This window comes from Ixodes scapularis, unplaced genomic scaffold (assembly GCF_016920785.2).
Source record: "Ixodes scapularis isolate PalLabHiFi unplaced genomic scaffold, ASM1692078v2 PGA_scaffold1__304_contigs__length_218370807, whole genome shotgun sequence".
NCBI lineage: Eukaryota > Metazoa > Arthropoda > Arachnida > Ixodida > Ixodidae > Ixodes > Ixodes scapularis.
In genome coordinates, this window is record NW_024609846.1 from 11,656,681 (window position 1) to 11,674,198 (window position 17,518).

The 17,518-nt window shown below is 46.4% G+C and overlaps 1 pseudogene; it reads right to left on the reverse strand.

Annotated features, from left to right (window-relative positions):
- Window positions 1–910: 910 nt before the first annotated feature.
- On the reverse strand, window positions 911–12,560 carry LOC120836356 (annotated as a pseudogene).
- Between the last annotated feature and the right edge of the window lie 4,958 nt (window positions 12,561–17,518).

Consider the following 17,518-nt stretch of genomic DNA (forward strand, 5'->3'; position numbering starts at 1 on the left):
TAATTTAGTTTCTGCACACGGATACCAAAAATGCATGGAACTCTAGCCATATACAGCTTCGCTGTAAAAAATGCCCTCGCAGGTTTCTCCTTGCAGCTAAAGCAAACCCGCAGTGGCGGGAAAATGCCCAACTTCGTCTCGGCGATACGAGAAGGCAACAATAAAACAACGAGCAAACGCAGGCAACATGTGTACGTATCACTCACGCCAATTTTATTCAACAGATCTTCTTTGTGGGCAATGTTTTCGTTGCTTAGATACCTCTTGTCGAACAGGGTTGAATAATTTAGCGTTTCTGCCGACAAAACGATGACCAGCGAGACGGCGCCATTTGCACAACCCGAGAATTTCGACAATTCCGGCGGCAACCCCAACAACTCGGACAATTTGGCCAGGATGTGGCGCCAGAAAGCGCCATTTCCTCCGTGCGCTCCGACTGGCTGCGAGGGCGTGGAAGCGTTTTCTGCGCGGGACAAATCGGTCCCAGAGCGATTGCTCCCGCGATCAAATATTCCGTCACCGGCGAGGGGATTTCCCCTTCTGGCATCGATTTCCCCGCGGATTCGCCTGCGAATCCGCACATAAGAACGAGCTGCTACCCTGAAGCGGAGATTAAAGCACATCGATGGCGTCTCTATTCACTTGATGTGTGACCCGCGGGAGTAATTCGCTCCTCTACTCAGCAAGACGCGCGGATGACACTCGGCTCTATATTTAGTGAGCAGACGAGTGCTACGTTCCGCTGGCACTCGCGTCTTCTGCTTCAGCCACTGGAGTGAGAAGGTGCCAGAACGGAAATCCTGTGTGGAATCAGTGAAGAACTTGGCTAGCAGACGACCACATCGGGATTTGATTACAAAATAGAACAGCTCCGAGTTTAATGGCCAAAGTGATGCTCGGGGTTTTGTCTTCACTTCAAGGCCGACTATTTCTGCACCTGCTACTCGGTGACAGCTTTCGTCTCAGCAAAGTGAGGCATCTGGGCTGACACGCATTCGTAGTAGGAAACCAGTTTAGAGAATTTCTTGCGGTCGAAAACAGGCATCTGTAATGGCAGAAAACGGCATTGTCTGAGTATAACATGGAACCGGATTCCACATGGGCGTTAAACCACCGCAGTGTTGCGGACATTCCCTGACGTGCGTATAGACCCGCTGCATACAAAAGAGCAGTGACGCCACCTTCTGCTTTCAAACACATTCGCGCGATTACATTGCGGAACAGAGAGGTTACACCACGAGACTTCTGCCGCTGGTTATTCCGCACGTTCTACGCAGGGTCTTGCACAGGGGTTGCGATGATGCCAGAACGCCGAGCTCTTATTGGCTGATGGAGACCAAAAATAGCAGTGGGTAGACCTCGAGACCCTCTAGCCATTCAGGTCTACCCACTATCCTTTTAATCAGTCAATCAGAGCTCGTCGTCGTTGTGACGTCACTGCAACTCCCGTGCAAGAAGCAGACGACTTGCTTTCCGCATAGTCATTGACAGCTAAAGAAACGCAGGGTGTGACTTAATATGTCCACATCCTTCGTGATTCGTTCTTCGGCAATTTTATCGGCTCATGCTGCAATCTCATCGGTTGCCGAAGGATCGCAATATGCTAGGGGGAGACGCCCGGCCTTCATTAGGCTGGCAGTGACAACGCACTGTACAACACCTTGTGCCAGTTCAACATGGAGCATAGCCGCGTTATTTTGTTTTGTCTGTATAACGGAAGCTTGACGCTCAAAAACGCACCGTCGCAACCCTGATGTAAGGGATCTTTGACGCAGACCCACGACAGGTCGCTATTTGCTCGCACATACGAAGCTTGGCAACCTTGCATGGGTGTCTTTATTTGGTTGCGACACTTGCTTCATTTTAGTACGACTGCCTTCCTCCGTTTACGCTTCTTTGCTTCATGATTCGTTCGCTCGCTTTCTTAAAAAACCTCTGACACGTCAAAAAAAAAAAAAAATGCATGCTAGTCGTTGAAATGGCATGTCAGGACATTACAAAAAAATTGTTTCACTATGAAGGTGCGTACTTTTTTTATAAAAAAATAGAAGTAGGAGGCCCAATTCAAAGTTCCCGCCAGTGTACTGTGACGTAACAGTGTACCGCAAGGTGTCGGGGCCATAGAGTTATTATAATGTACGCTAGAGGTTGAACTGGCGCTAGTGTCTATGCGACTTCCGTGACGCGAATTGAAGCAGACAGCAACCAGTCTTCTTTTGCGGTGCTCCTGTGCATTCCTATGGGAAAACGCGCGTGCATTTTGTCTCTTCGCCGGATAATAACACGGAACACTTTGGTTATTTGGGTCGTACCGAATAGCATGTACCTTGATTAACACTGTAAAAGTATAATTGCTTTAGTTTGCGCATTTTTCTTCATCAGTGAACGATATTTAACTTCGCTACATTTCAGTTCCAAACGTGTGTTCCGCAGCAGGTGTGTAAGAACAAGCTACGATTCAAAGCAAAATTACAATCGAAACGAATATAGAATGTGTTCAAGACTCGCCAGCATTCCGGTGACGCTTGTTTATTGATAATATGCCAGTCCTGTCACTGTATGAAAATGATCCCGTCGTGCATGAGCGGATAAAAAAACTTTAAAACGTAGTGAATAAATTCCGTGGGCTATGAAAGGTGTCTCTTCGTGTCGCTCTCTCTACCGGGCAGCTTTTATTGCGCACTTCTTCTCAATGATATCAAGGGCGCGGGTGATATTTTGAACGTAGAACAAGCAGCTTCGCTCAGGGCAGAAAAAATAAAGCGGTATTTACTTATTTAAAATCGGAATAGATTGCGTGGTCTTCAATTTATTTTGATCGTACATGCACTGCGAGTTACTGATCCAGTGTTATAGTTCTTGCCGCCGCTCTTGATTTTCCAGATGTCCTTCGTTTGTTTGGCATGTATATCCCCCATGCTGGAAATCGCTGACGCCGCGTTCGCGCTAACAGTGTCCGACGGTGCACATAAATACACGTACGAAGCCGTTTTAGCACCGTTTTTAAGGCGACGAATTCAAAATAAAAACGCCGTAACTGACCAATTATTTTGTCGGCCTGACTGAGAAATGTTCCAAGCTACCTAGTACGTACGAATTATTTGGGATATTGGCTCTTATAATCGAGCGCAGGGAGAAAATGCACTCACTTTTTCCCATAGAAATGCATTACCGGAAGTCAATTTCGGACTGGTTGCTGTCTGCTTCAATTTGCGTCAGCACACTAGCGCCACTTGAACCTCTAGCGTACATTATAATAACTCTATGGTCGGGGCGGTCAGAAGGGAGGCATCGACATACCTCACTAAAAGTGGGTTCGCAGGAAGTCACGTGAGTTTCACTCGTGCTCTCCGCGACCGTGCCTACGACTTTTTTTTTTTTTTTAATTTCTGCTCTTTGTACGAGCGATTGTAGAAAACGAAGTTTCAGTTCCACTAGCTCTTTATCGCTGCACCGTTGGTTAGTTTGCGTGCTGTAAAAGTTGAGGACAAAGAGTCAGTGGATCGACGTGATGGAGGTCAATGATGAAAGCGTTGCGAGTACAAGCCAGTGTACGAGTGCATGCCGTCAGTCCGATGATACAGAGCTATACTGGGTACAAAAGGAGCTATCGAGTTTTGAGAAAAAAATGTTAGAACTCTCGCAGAAATTAGGATTGCTTGCGCACGACACGTCCAATTGCATTGCTGAAGCTTCGGACACCGAGGTCGTCGAATCATCGCATACTCTCCAGGCTGAAGATGCCTACCGTCTCTCGGAAATGCATGCAGTGTGATCGTTTCTTCAGTTGCTGAAATACCGGGGCAGTCCCTCACACAGCACCTTCTAGGCACTTTAGTTGATCACGTCAATTCACTGACTCTTCTTCTTCTACCTTTACAGCAACATTAAGCGATGAAAAGCAAATAAAAGAAACTTTGTCTGTTTGGATATCGCTCGTGGAGGTGCGGAGAATAACAAAAATATTTTAAAAAATATTACACGCGCTCGCGGTAAGCACGAGGAGGGATACAACTCACGTGACTTACGGCGATGCCTCCCTTCTGACCGCCCCGACACCCTGCGGTACACTGTTACGTTACAGTGCACTGGCGGGAGCTTTGAATTGGGCCTCGTATTTCTATTTTTTATAAAAAGCTACGCACCTCCATAGTAAAACAATTTTTTTTGTAATGCCCAGATATGCCATTTCAACGCCAGCATGAAAATTTTTTTTTTTTTTTTTTGGCGTGTCAGAGGCCCTTTAATGACGTTACAGTCTTGTTGTCTGCCCAGCTGTACTAAGAAACATTTCAGCTTTCTCTCCCAAAGCACTGCTCTGGAACTAATTTACCGAATGGAGATAGTCCCTAATTATTCTAATCATATTCAACCATGTCGAATAAAAGCAAAAAATTGTTTTAAATGTGCAGCTTTCCTTCAGAGGAAAAGCCGAGGGTCAAGCACGTAAGTCGTGCCGCGCCGCTAATGCCTCACACAAAAACAGTGCAAAGACATTGGGGGATTTCAGGGAACCATTTTTGCACCCCCGATATGGTAGGATGGGCCCTCCGGTACGAACTGCGCATGCGCTGCCACTGAAGACTCGGATATGCGCAGTGCGTACCGGAGTGCCGAACTATCGGGTGTGCAAAAACGGTTCCCTCTAACTCTTTGTTGTTTGAGCTTCTTCCTTGCATGACTGTCACATTGGTCATACAAAAAACCTGCTGGAGACTTGGAGCACGCCTCAAGCTCGAGGTGCGTCCGCGGACAGTTCCGTCATCTTGCCTTCAGCGCACATCGTGTCTTTTGCATGATGAGTGTGATTGCGGCTTTCCACAAGTGAAGGCGAGAGCCATATTTGCAAAGCTGGAGTGCGCCGGATGATGCCTTCGGTTCGGGGGGCGGCCTCTCACCATTATAGAGTAGCTCAGGTGCGCCACCAGGGTGAGGTCTGCCAGAGTGAGCGCATCCCGGACGGCGAATTTGCCGTCGCCCACAAGATGCTCGAGGCCTTTGAGGCCAGTCTCTTCCAGGTCTTGAACTTGCTGTGCCGTGGGCTTCTTCGTTAGCATAGCGGAATTTCTCTAGAAAGACGATGATGATGGCAATTATTTTGTTTCATCGGGGTCTAGACATGCTTATCACAAAAGCTATCAGACTTTACCGCGCACTTGTTCGCATTCATCGGTGTGTTAATATGCGAGTAAGTTAGACGATACAGTTGTATACCAAAAAAGATACCTGGTTCGAGCGTCGACTACGTCTACTTTGAGGGTGATGACGTGAAGGTCGAAATCGAATTGTGTCGCTCGATTGCCGTGGTGTAACTGGCGGTCATATCTCAGCCGCAGAAACGCAGTCAAACGTTGCCAACCACCATTGCTTGAAATCGTGGAAGGGCGGAACTCATTATTGTAACATCTTCGTCAGCGCAAAAGACGAGGTCAAGAAAAGGGCACTAACAACGTGCAAAAAAAAAAATGGTTTTATATATGTTTATACACCCTAGAACTTGGTCTGCCTCAACGGGCGACGAGTCTCCCAGCTGTACATGAGAAATATAGCGCGTGCAATGCAACCGCTAGCCGGGGGTCTTAAACGTGCACCACGCAGTAGTGATACACGACCGCACACTGGTACGATGCTCACCCAGATCGAAACGGGCAGTGATTAGGATTGGGATTGATCCCAGGATCCTGGGTTCTCCAGCTGAGGTTTCGCTCCATGTGCTCCCAGCTGGTGTGCGCTAGCCCACTCGACCACAAACACGGTGCTACTAACAACTGAAGCTGCATACGTGTTGGCATCCAATATAAATACTACCAACGGAAAAAAAAACAAGCAAGGAAACAAAACAGCAACACAAAAACTAAAATGTTAAAATCAATGTACAGGCTACGTGTCATTTAAGCATTGTCTCTGGCCCTTTTCACTCGTCAAAGAAAACGCAGTTTCTTATCTGACAACGACAATGAGGGTGCGCTGCCGAAATGTGGCCTTAATCTTCAAATTATACGAGCCTCTAAGATTTCTCGAGCGATTTTGTTGTTATCACCGTTAAGCCCCGCACAATTCTCGAACACAGGTTTCCAATCAGCGCATTGCGGAGAAATGTGCACGCCCGAGCTTCTGAGAGTCTAAGCTGAGCATTGAGGACCGATTCAGAGACGCATAAGTAGATCCCCTAACTCACGTAGAACTCCTCGTATTGAGGCTGCACGAAGCTGGTCACCGTTGCCAGGACCTGGTCTACCCTCGCGCTTCTGCAGGTCCTTCGGTTACAGGTCGCTGTCCGGTGCGTACTTGTTCAGCAGGTAAAGGCAGATGGCCGTGCTGCGAAGAGAATGGTCGAGTCTGTTGGAACCATGTCACCTAACTTGGCAAAGCTCTATTCAGCGTTTGGCATTATAGAATTTCCGGTTTGGGACAAGGCGGCTGACGCTCAGAGGCATCTGCGAGTTTTTTATGGCTGCTCTTGGTTTTGTACTGAAAGTGATCTATGCAACCATGGCAAAGAACAAGTCTAGAAACCTATAATCTATAAGAACGTATCGGCAGACTTAACCTTACAGTGCAAATTATGAGAAATTATGTTATGTGGATGTAATTGATAAACGTTTTGGGCAGCCGATGACGACAGCGAAGCGAGTGGTCAATGTAAAGCTGGCAAGCAACGTGACGTGAGCTGGCCTTTGAAGCTATATTTCTCTCATACCCGATTCCTCCGGAAGAAAGAAAACACAGAAAGAGGGTGAGCGAATTCCCCTACGCGAAATGCTTATGTTTGAACCGCCGTTTTCGCTATAAATTCGTTTTCTGCTGCGTTTCTTTTTTTTTCTCTTTTCTTATATTTCTGGTTCTTCTAGGTCGCGCTAGTTGCTCGCATTTGCGACCTCGCCGCGCACTCGAATTGCGACCACGTCGCGCACCACTGACTACTCAAGGACAACAAAAATTGTGCATGCTTTAAATTCTAAGCATCGCGCTAAGTGAATATTGAATGCAATGTCCCTTTAACAACCTTGCACTCAACAGAACGTCAGCGAGCGCCCGTGCATCCTTGCTGCTCCAGTGGTTAACTTTTGGCGCGCGTGTTATCCCTAGAATGTAATTTTCCGGTTAAATGTATAAGTTTTGCATTTTACGTTACGATAGACACGGTAAGGGTGTGACCGGGAAAAAAGGTTCGCAATATATACCTCTCGTAGATCACAAATCCATCGTCGCTAATTGTTGGAACCTTGTGGAACGGGTTGATCTGGAAATTGACAGAAATCGCTTTTTTATCGCGCCCTCGCCGTTGAAATTATGCAATCATTTTACCAAACAGAAAAATGGATATCATATGCTGTGATCTGAGCGATTTGACAATTTGTGTTATAAAAAGAGAATCTGAAGGGCAATGATAACTACTAAGTTAACTAACAAAACGTTCAAGCGCAGTTTTTTCCTCTTCCAAAAGAGGGAAAAATACCAAAGAATGATTCGCCTGGATAAACATTGCAGCCATGTCATGGGGACGGAAGAAAATCGTGATGAGCGAAGTTCCAATGCCCAATTTTCAGGGTTGCACCGACATTTTGAAAACTCTGCGGATTCACCCACGTTTAAAAAAAAAAAATATTCAAAAATGACTCGGATCTTTTATTTAGGAATTTACTTTTAAAGTGAGACATGAGGGCCTGAAGCCGGGCCACGCTGCTTCTACATCATACAAAAGACAGTCTGCTAATGTCAGTTACTGTAATATCCGTGGGTCGAATGCCGCGTACCAAGTTTCTTATGGAACGCATTTCCATAAGCGGCATTCGAAGCTCGGATCCCGCGGTAACTGTCGCTGGAATTTGTTTGGGGACTGCCTTTTGTATAATGTATAAGTGGTGTCACCCTGGCTTAGAGGTTAGCCGTGAAGTGTGAGAGAAGGGTGCACTTGAAGGCGGCGACTGCAATTGCCTCGCATTCAACCGCAGGTATGACCGGACAAGTTTGTTTACCTTCAGGTACTCGGGGCTTAGATGTTCCTTCTTGAAAAAGTTCACTTCCTTGACGGTGAGCTCCACCCCGATGTGCTTGGCCACCATGCGCACCAATGCGCAAGGCGCTGACAGGGACAGGTTGTAGAGGTCGACGGGCATGCTTGCTGCGAATGCCGAGGGTCGCGAGAGTAGTCAGGGAAAAGGGGAGCTGCTGGCGAGCACTGACGCCCGCACAGTTTTCCGGGCAGGCTTTTCTTCGTTTCGAACAACAACATGTGGCGCCCATTGCGGCGCTCTGCTTTTGCGCCCAAGTGGCAAAAAAAAAAAAAAAAGATAAGCAAGTTAATTTTTTTTATGTTATCCCATGACCGTGTGCTCGTCTGTGTATGAAACCTGGTGGAAAATTGAGCGATGTCGAGCGTATTAATTTTGAGTCCGGTTGCACACAGCGGAGGATATAAAACGGGTTGAGGATCTTTTTCGATGGTAATTAGTGATAGGATACAGACAGCATAAAACATTATAGGCATGCAGGATGTTTCGCAAGGGTTCACCCACAGTCAGTTCACCAAAGCGCTCAACTTCCCAACGATGTGTTGCTTCATCATGTGTCTTTGTATTTCCTGATTTTGCAAGCCTTTGTCATAATAGCGTAGGTACTTATAGCACCGAACGCAGCGAAAATACAAAATTATGAATCGCGTTATTTCTCAATGTCTGCTCATTTTTTTTTTGTGTGTGCGTGAGTGAGCATGTTTTATGTGGGCAGGCACGTCGAAGTGCAAGTTCAAAAATATTTCCTTCACGCGCACGCTCAAAGTGCTTGAAAGCAAAGGCAGCCTTGAGAGAAATGTTCTCACTGAATTCGTTGAATACATTTCAAGCTAAGATTTCTCACAACTGACAATCATCAAAACGACCAAAAAATAAAATACTGAAAAAAAAAAAAAAAACTCCGGCAGTTTTTAAACTGTGGTGCGTCGGTGCTAAGGCTCGTTCACACTAGGGTGCCTTCATGTGCGCACATGAAGGCTCCCTAGTTCACACACTTGTAACCGAGAACGACCGAGAGAGGCAAGACCAGTTTTTAAGCCTCTTGCGACTTCTTAGGACCGGATGCGCGGCTGCGGAGCTGGTCCTAAGAGATCGCAAGAGGCTTAAAAGCAGCCTGGTCTCTCTCGGTCCTACTGGGTTGCAAGCAGGGCCGTAACCAGGGGGGGGGGATAGGGGGTTCTGACCCCCCCCGAAATTTTTTTCTGGGTACGGCCCTGGTCGGTGCACTTGCAGCCAGCCGATTTTAATCTCCACCTCTGCGCACGCGCAGTGGCACCGGTCGGCTACCGGGTACCAAACCGGGACCGGTTCTTCGGTTTGCTATAACTCTCCATTATATGCCACCGATGCACATGATTCATAGGCGAAAATAAGACAAAATGGCCGCCGTTGTCCTCGAAAACCCCCCCCGAAATTTTTTTCTGGGTACGGCCCTGGTTGCAAGTGTGTTAACGGCGCTTTAGGCAAGGATTTGGGACCAATTGCACGCTTCGTCCTAAGAACGATGTCATAAATAGAAGTCAAGAGTCAAGGGAGCGTAGCAAGCTGTTGTGTATCTATCTCTTCATAAATTTCAAGCAACAGTAAAACATTTGGCGCAACTCTTGGCCTTGATAACGTTTGTAGGCTGGGAGTATGCAGGCTTAGTCATTAACACAACTTCGCTCAAAATTCTGACTACTTGCAGCAGCTCTGCATGAGCGCCGCCATAACCGAACTCTAGTTTTTTATTTCTGTTATCTCGTTTACTTCATCATTATTATTGCTGGTTGGGTTATAGCCATTTTAGATGCCACTGTGTCCTTCACTCCAGCATTTGCCTTTGTGAAGGCTCGTCAACGACTGTTTCAGTGGCTCGGTAATTAGGGAAAAACAAAAGAGGGCCAGGTATGGTGGTTGTTATTAGGTGCAGCGTCTATAGACTTTTAACAACTTAAAAAAGCGCATTTTGTATTTTTCTTTGTAAATTTTCAACATATTATTCGCAGTAAAGAATTCCACACAACACTTGCAAGCTCAATTCAAAAAAGAATCAGTACAAAAAAAAAAAAAAAAGGCGAATAATACGCAGCGCACCTGTAAGTTTTTGTATAAAACAAGTGGCTTGGCTTTCAAAGCGTCTTTAGTCAAGACGCTTTTAAAGTGGCGCCAACGAGGTTCGTAAATATCTTGAATCGGAGATATAATCCTACTGTGATATACTCGTAAGAATCCGCTTTATACTTAAGGTTTTTGCAGTACCCCGATGCCCACTGCACGCACACTTTGGGAAAATACAAAAGAGATTGCCGATAACACTATGCATCGTAGCACTGTCAATGCCTGGACTTCGTGCCGAAAGACGGACTTTCGCACGCTTACAAAAAAAAAAACACAGAAACATTTGGTACCAAATCTTCAAGATGTCTATTTGGTTCCGAGCGCTTTTGTTCACGCATCCCACGGTGCATGAACGGGACGCCGATGCCCAGCACAGGACTGCTCAATTTTTGTTTTTTGATTTCTGCAATTTTTTCGTACCTGCTACGATATTCCATTTCTCATTGCCAGACCAAAAATTGTAGTTATGCCTACGTGGCTTTTTTTTTTTTCTTCTTTTGTCTTACGTTGTATTATACAACGTGGACTTTTGTTGGGTCATTGCGGAGGGGTCTTCACTTTTTGAATGCCACTCACAAGAAACGAGGGCTACTCTAACCCAGCTCAACCAGGCTATTATTTTTTTGGCGAAAGTTTCTTTTTCAATAAATTGCAATTTGTAAGTAAGCTTATGTGCGTATATACACCCTCGAAGAAGTCTGTGAGCTCATTTTCCCGCAGAACAGGGAAACCGCCTATCACAGCGACAAAGAGGAGGATTCCAGTCAATGAAGAAACTCGACATATGACTAGACTGGAACATGCGAACTGCGCGGGGACTATGAGCATGGCTCTTCGCTCGATCTTTGTGCCTGCGCTAATCGCATTTCTCGAATATAGACGTGTTATGGGATCCTTCTAAGGTTCGCGTTCATTATCTATCTCCGCAGTGTGCAGGAAAGGGAGCTCGGATACCTTCTCTAGCACGTGGAATGCTCGGTTGGCTGTAATAAAATTCGCACTTAAGTCAGCCAGGAGACATTTAGTTTAATATATTTAAAATTTATGAATAAAAAGGTGAAGTACGTTTACTAGTCTCTGTAATGCGAAATTAGAGCGCAGCTCTTGAGGATGAGGAGGGGAGGGGACGGAGAGGAGGGCATGCCCCCCCCTCCGTCCCCTCTCCTCCTCCTCCTCTTCCTCCGATTTAGTTTCCCGCAAAATTTAACGAGCAAAGTAACGTCAGATGACTTGGTGTCACGTCACCTATGACCAAAATCAGTTTCTCCGCTAGATTTAGTGGGAAAAGTTACGTCACGTGGCCTCAACACCAATTCAATCCCCGACTCGGAGGATTGAATTGGTGTTGGTGAATAGGTGAATTGATGAATTGGATTTTCCACGAAATCTAGTGGAGAAACTGAATTTGCTCACTAAACCTAGCGTAGAAACTGAATTTTCCCGTTAAATCTAGCAGGAAATTGAATTGGTGTTGAGGTCACGTGACGTCAATTTTCCCTCTAGATCTAGCGCGGTTGCGCCGACGCCGACAGCGACGCCGACGCCGCTCAACCCGGAAACGGGCGCCTAAGAGCTGCGCTCTAAAATAGCAGTGAGGCTAGAATTGGTCCTTTGAGATCAGCATGATGCATCTACGACAACTGAAAGAAAACCCAATTGATGATATTGCATTGCAGTGAATAGCATTGCATGAAAGGTTTAAATTAAGTCTAATGTAAATTTTCTGTTTCGTTGTTCGTGAAAAAAAAAAACAATCTTGTTGAACAAAATCAAAAGGAGGACAATTTGTTTGTGTGTGCCCGGCTTTCAAATTTGTTTATTACGTTTTGCACATCTGTGCCCAGACTGTAGTGAACGACTGAGCAACGTCGAGTTGTTTAACTTCCGCCACTCTCCAGCTGCTTCCAACGCAGGATGTCGAAGCTGGGTCGTTCGTTTGTCGATGTCATACCGGCAAACAAAACCTGTTTACGGAAAGTAAAACGATGAACGTGTTGTTTTTAAACGTGTAACGATCTTTGCCTCGTTGGGGGGTCAAAAAACTTTGTGAAGCCTCTAATTATCTCGATGCTGATTGGCTAAGCCAGGTGATGACGTCACAGCCCTATTTTGAACTCGGCCGTTATTTTTGGTGGGGGAGGGGGAGGAAGAGGCAAGCTCAGTAAGAAAGCGTTTGTGCCAAGCGGGAATCGAACTGAGACCATTTAGATTATTAGCAAGTGTCTTTCTAGCATGCCACGACACTTCCATTTTTATAGCCAGATTTTGACACGGAAGAACGAAATCTACAACAACGTTAAAAGATCGTCAATCACATTTTGATCAGCGCCTCGCGCTTAGAAAGGTTTTAGATCTATCAGTCTTTCAAACGCAGATATCCACTCCTGCACACTAGAAGGTAGTTTCCATATTTCATCAAGATGTCGTACAGACTCACCAAAATATTCAGCAACTGGTCTCTCGTCAGCATCTGCATGACGATCTGCCATACGGCTCCTCCGTACGCTGTGGAGGCCAGGGCTGGGAATTTTTGCGACGAATTTGTATCGCGATAGTATATCAGCAATACATTTCGTATCTATTTTTGTATCGCAAAACATTTTCTTCCTACCAGATTCTGTATTCCCGTATCGAAATACGTTTGGAATGTATGTTTAGCTATACAATCAGGATGAAATGTATTTTGTTACATTTCCTGAGAAATATCCCGCCCCTCCCCCCGGAAAATAAGATACAACTCCTAACGCCTTTTTTTTTTTTAAACTTCTGTGGGCACCAGGGTTAAGAGATGATGGAGCATTATTACTCTGCTGACCAAGGTTCCTTCCGATTTTTCAAATTATTTTTCTCTTCTGAGACGTGTTCCGTAGACGGGACTCGAACCAGGTAACATTCAGTAGATTGTTGGGCTAGTTGGTTTTGGAACTTGGAATACATTTTAGCGCTGAACGAACAAGAGACAAAGCGCACTGTGCTGTCTGTTTCTCGTCTCTTTGTCCTTGTTTTTTGAGCGCTACAATGTATTCCAGGTAACATGCCAGGAGTGGAATCAGAGCATCTTCTACCGCAGGTCCCTAGATACGAATTTCAAGAGTCATTGTTTGCTGGCGTCCAATATGCCCGCTGCTAACCGTCTCTCTTGCCTTAGCGTACAAGGAAGGCACTCACTTTGATGAAATGACGTTTTAGCGAACGCCCACGTTTCACCGAGTGACACTTTAACGGATAATCGGACGCCGCGAAGCGGCGTTTTCGGGCGGGCCATGTTGGTTTACATTTCTGTAATGAGCCGCCGCACACTGTTGCCGCAAAGCGGCGTAAGCGCAGCGCGGGGGGTGGGGAGGGGGGTTAACGCGCGCCCCGTTATTCGCTAAAACGTCGATTCGCTCAAATGTCGCGGTTCGCTAAAACGACATTCGCTCATGTGATATGGACCCAGCGTACACAGTACACCCAGCCGGCAGAGCTGAGTCACAGTCCGTTGCAACGAACCTGGCGGTGGATGACTTGAAATAGTAAGGTGACTCCGGCAGTGAAGTTCAACACTTATTCGAACGAGTCTGCGCCCGTAATATTGCACGGCTCAAGGGTACGTCATCAGTCGACGGAAACGTGACCCGCTGCTCTGGTGATCCGAAACCCAGGAAGGAGGCCAGACGTGGCCTCGCTGTGCCGACCCAGACTTCAGACATGTGCGACTCGTCTCAAGCGCGCTGTTTCTCGGAGAACTCGCACCTGTGCCAGCCATCTCAGGTCGCAGTCCACGAGGTCTCTCTTTGGATGGTGCTAGGCGAAACTTGAGGACTGCAATTCATACGTCGGCTGCGGAGGGTCGGCAGGAAGGACCTTTAAAACAGAGATGCCACCGTATCGTTTTTTCAATTGTAACAGAAGATAAGACAAGTGCTCAGGATACTTCAGGTGGTCCACTATCCTCGAAAATTTAAAATGCAACTGCCTGAACGATTTTCAACGAGGTCACCTACAGCGGAAGTACTTATTGTCCTTTCATACAGCAGCGTGGGTAAAGTTTCATGTTCAACGCAACACCTACATATACAAGAATATCAGTTCATTCCGCCGTGACGTCATGTGATCAATGTTGACTGGGGCGCCCTTATTGAACAGGAGCGTGGTGACGTTTTGAGTGGATTTAGGGTGACATAAAATGTATTTACAGGTCGAAGTATTTTCGCATCACTCGTCAGACATACATGATGTTAGTTCAGAGACCACGGTCAATCCTTGATGGAAACTTTTTTTTTTTGAACCCATTGAAGACTCCTCTTCGTCCGGAACCACTACTTTCAAGGCGAAGTGCCAAGCCTGCGGGAAAGAAATTTTGCGATCAAAAGCTTCCACTTCAAGGTTCATCTTAGCTGGCGTCCAAAAAAATTTGAAAAATGTATTGCATCGTCAGTATTTCAATACTTGTAATTCTGCCCTTCCTAAAATCTGTTCCTGTATTTGTATTTCCAAAGACTTTTTGACCCTTTTATGATGTATTTCCGATACGTATCGCGATACATTTTTACAGATATATTTCAGTATCAGTATTTTAGCTACTAGTTTCATATATCCCAGTATTTGTATTTCCAAATACATGTTTGAGTATTTCTGCCCAACACTGGCGGCGGACCGATGGTATTATGGTATCAAACACTATTGTCGTTTTTTACTGACAAGAATCGTATACCATGGCAGTGTAAGGAAGTCTGTTTCTTTGGTTACGTTGCAATACATCCCAGCAAAACTGACCGTTCCGACACTCCTAAAAAGCATGTCCAAGGGTCTCTGGTCGATTGCACAAAAAACAATGAACTTTCCATGGAACGAACACCAACTTATCTACCATCTGTGTTTTGACAGGCTAAATACCGTAGTGCAACTTGAAAAAACAAAAAAAAATCTTCACACACGCTGGCACGGATATTCTTTTCACGCGTTGAAGGACAATCTGCCCTTGCCCCTCACAGCACTGAGATCGCCACAAAGAAACTGGTAATGTTATATCGAGTAGATCTTTGTACAGCCTTTTCCTATGTAACATCGTTAAGGAATCAAGGGAAAGGCGCCCTCTCGAAAACGTGTATATGTCTACAACTGCAAGCAAGAAACCAAAAATACCACTGGGGCAACGGTATCCGATGACACAGTAAATTTGGGTAAAGCACTGCACAACAGGACTTAACAAATTGTGCATAAAAAGAGGAACTGGTTCTCATCTAGACATAAAAAAAAACGGTTGATTAACTGCTTCAGAAACAAATGCGCCAACTCAAGACCTTCCGCGCACACGCTATGGTAATTATTTGTCCGGGACGTACGCTCGTGTGAAGACCCCTAAGTAAATTTTGCGAAAACTTGGTGCCACTTTTGGACATTAAGTCGTGAAAAATAAAGTTTCTGGAGAAGATACCAAAGTTTTCTAAGAAAATATACGTTATAAACGGTCGCCCGAGCAAACACCGACAAGCATTTCCTCCTCCCCTTCCACTTCTCGGCCCGCCAGTATGAGTCGCCGTCCCGCTCCCCTAAACACTTCACCGGGGATGAAAACAATTTAACATTTTTCGTGACATAAAGGAATCGAAGAGTCGATAGAGCTAATAATACCAGACAGGCTAAAACGGTTGATGCCAGATGAAGTAAGAACATATGATCTCCAGAATGGAACAAAGGGGTGCTCAAGCCTCAAACCAAAGGAGGTGGCAGAGCTTGCTGAAACTTTCGAGGAGAGCCGCCGGGGCAGAAAGATCCAAGCCAGCGATAAACTTCCGGAAAAGCCGTTTAGGGGGCCGTGAAATCAGAACTCAAACGAACCTATATTAGTCGGGTCCGGTAATACGGGGCGCAATGAGAAGCGGACAGGTCCGCCACGGTGTTTTAACTGCGGCTGGCTTGGTCACGTTCAGTGGGAGTGCAAGCGGCCGCGACGTCAAAGGGAGGGACCTCAAACGGGAACAAGCCCAAGGGAGGGGTGTACGCATGCGCAGAATCTTACTAGAAAATGGTCCCTTAGTGCAGCGCGTCCACGAGAACGTGTTTGGTACTAGCTGTTCTGTGTGATCAATTGTGGTTTTACGCAAGACCGTCTGTGCTGGCGGCTCGACACGGGGTCCTTCAGTCTTCGTACCCGGACAGTGACCTAACTGGCTTCAAGACGTGTGCTATGTGCCTACGCGGTGTTCGTGCTGGCAAGATCTCGAATCTCGCCACGTGTTGCGGGTGCGCATATTCCCCGATGCCAGAGAGTTCTGTCTCCATTGGATCTCATGGCCGAGCGTTTGTTACGCGCTTGGCGTTCTAGGCGTTCTGCGTAAGGGTGGAGCGGCCGAAGCAGACGCCGGAGCAAGTATGCAGAGGCTGCTCTACGGCGTAAACACGCCAGTGAGATAGCGTCGTCGATTTGTGGACACAAACTGAAGTTGTCCATTCGCCTCGCGTCACGGGATCGTTCGCGCAATTTTATTGCATTTCTTTGACTAATTATATTTCGAGTTTTTTTATTCGCCGAAATTCTTTTCTTGTTCGCCGTAATTGGCTGTCTGCTGGTTCTGCAGAAAAAATAAGCTCGCATATCCTTTTCTTTTCCAGTGTGTACCAAAGTGCAACGAGTGCCGGATTTGTCAGGTCTTCGCATAGAGCATACCGAAATTTGTTCCGTGAATAGTGTAGGATGTGAGGCCATTACCGCGTACGATATGAGGCCATTATCAACTCATTTTCACCTTCTATATTGGTACAAATGGAAGGAAAGGTTAAAATTAGAGCACGCGGGGACGTTTATACGCCGAGCTCTGATTGGAATTAGGGGGTAAACGCAAAGCTAACTGCCTTTTTCTGCACTCAATCTTTGAACGCGTTCCAGTGCCGAACGACGGTTACGGTATTTGGCGTCCGCGTTCTTTGAACGCGTTCGAACAGCGAGTATGGACAAAGGGAGCTAGCAATTTGCGTAGACACACTAATCCAGAGCCACTTCTATACTCACAAAACCTGGCAGTTGTGTTGTGTTGTCTCGTTTGTGATGTGTTGTCTCGCATTGTGTTGTCTCGTTCATACTCTTCGTCCCTGTCGTAAAGCGCTATTATGTTCTCCAACTGGCAGTTCGACGACGGAGCCATAGAGTGCTCAGTCGCAGATTTAAAGCGCGAGGATCTGGTAGCAGAGAGCATCAAAGGGTCATTTCTCGGGGAACCTGGACGTCAGCGCACAGCTTTTGCAGTGGCGAGGACCTGAAACACACTTGTTGTCTCGGGCGAAGTGTGTTTCGGCGTCTCGTCGCAGCGGGGCGCCAGTCACGGGGCACTCCTCTCATTCGTTGTCTGCCGCTCCACCTTTTCTATTTCGGCGGCCGCTTCTCGTGGCAATCTGCCAGGCTTTGTCAGTACATAAAAGGC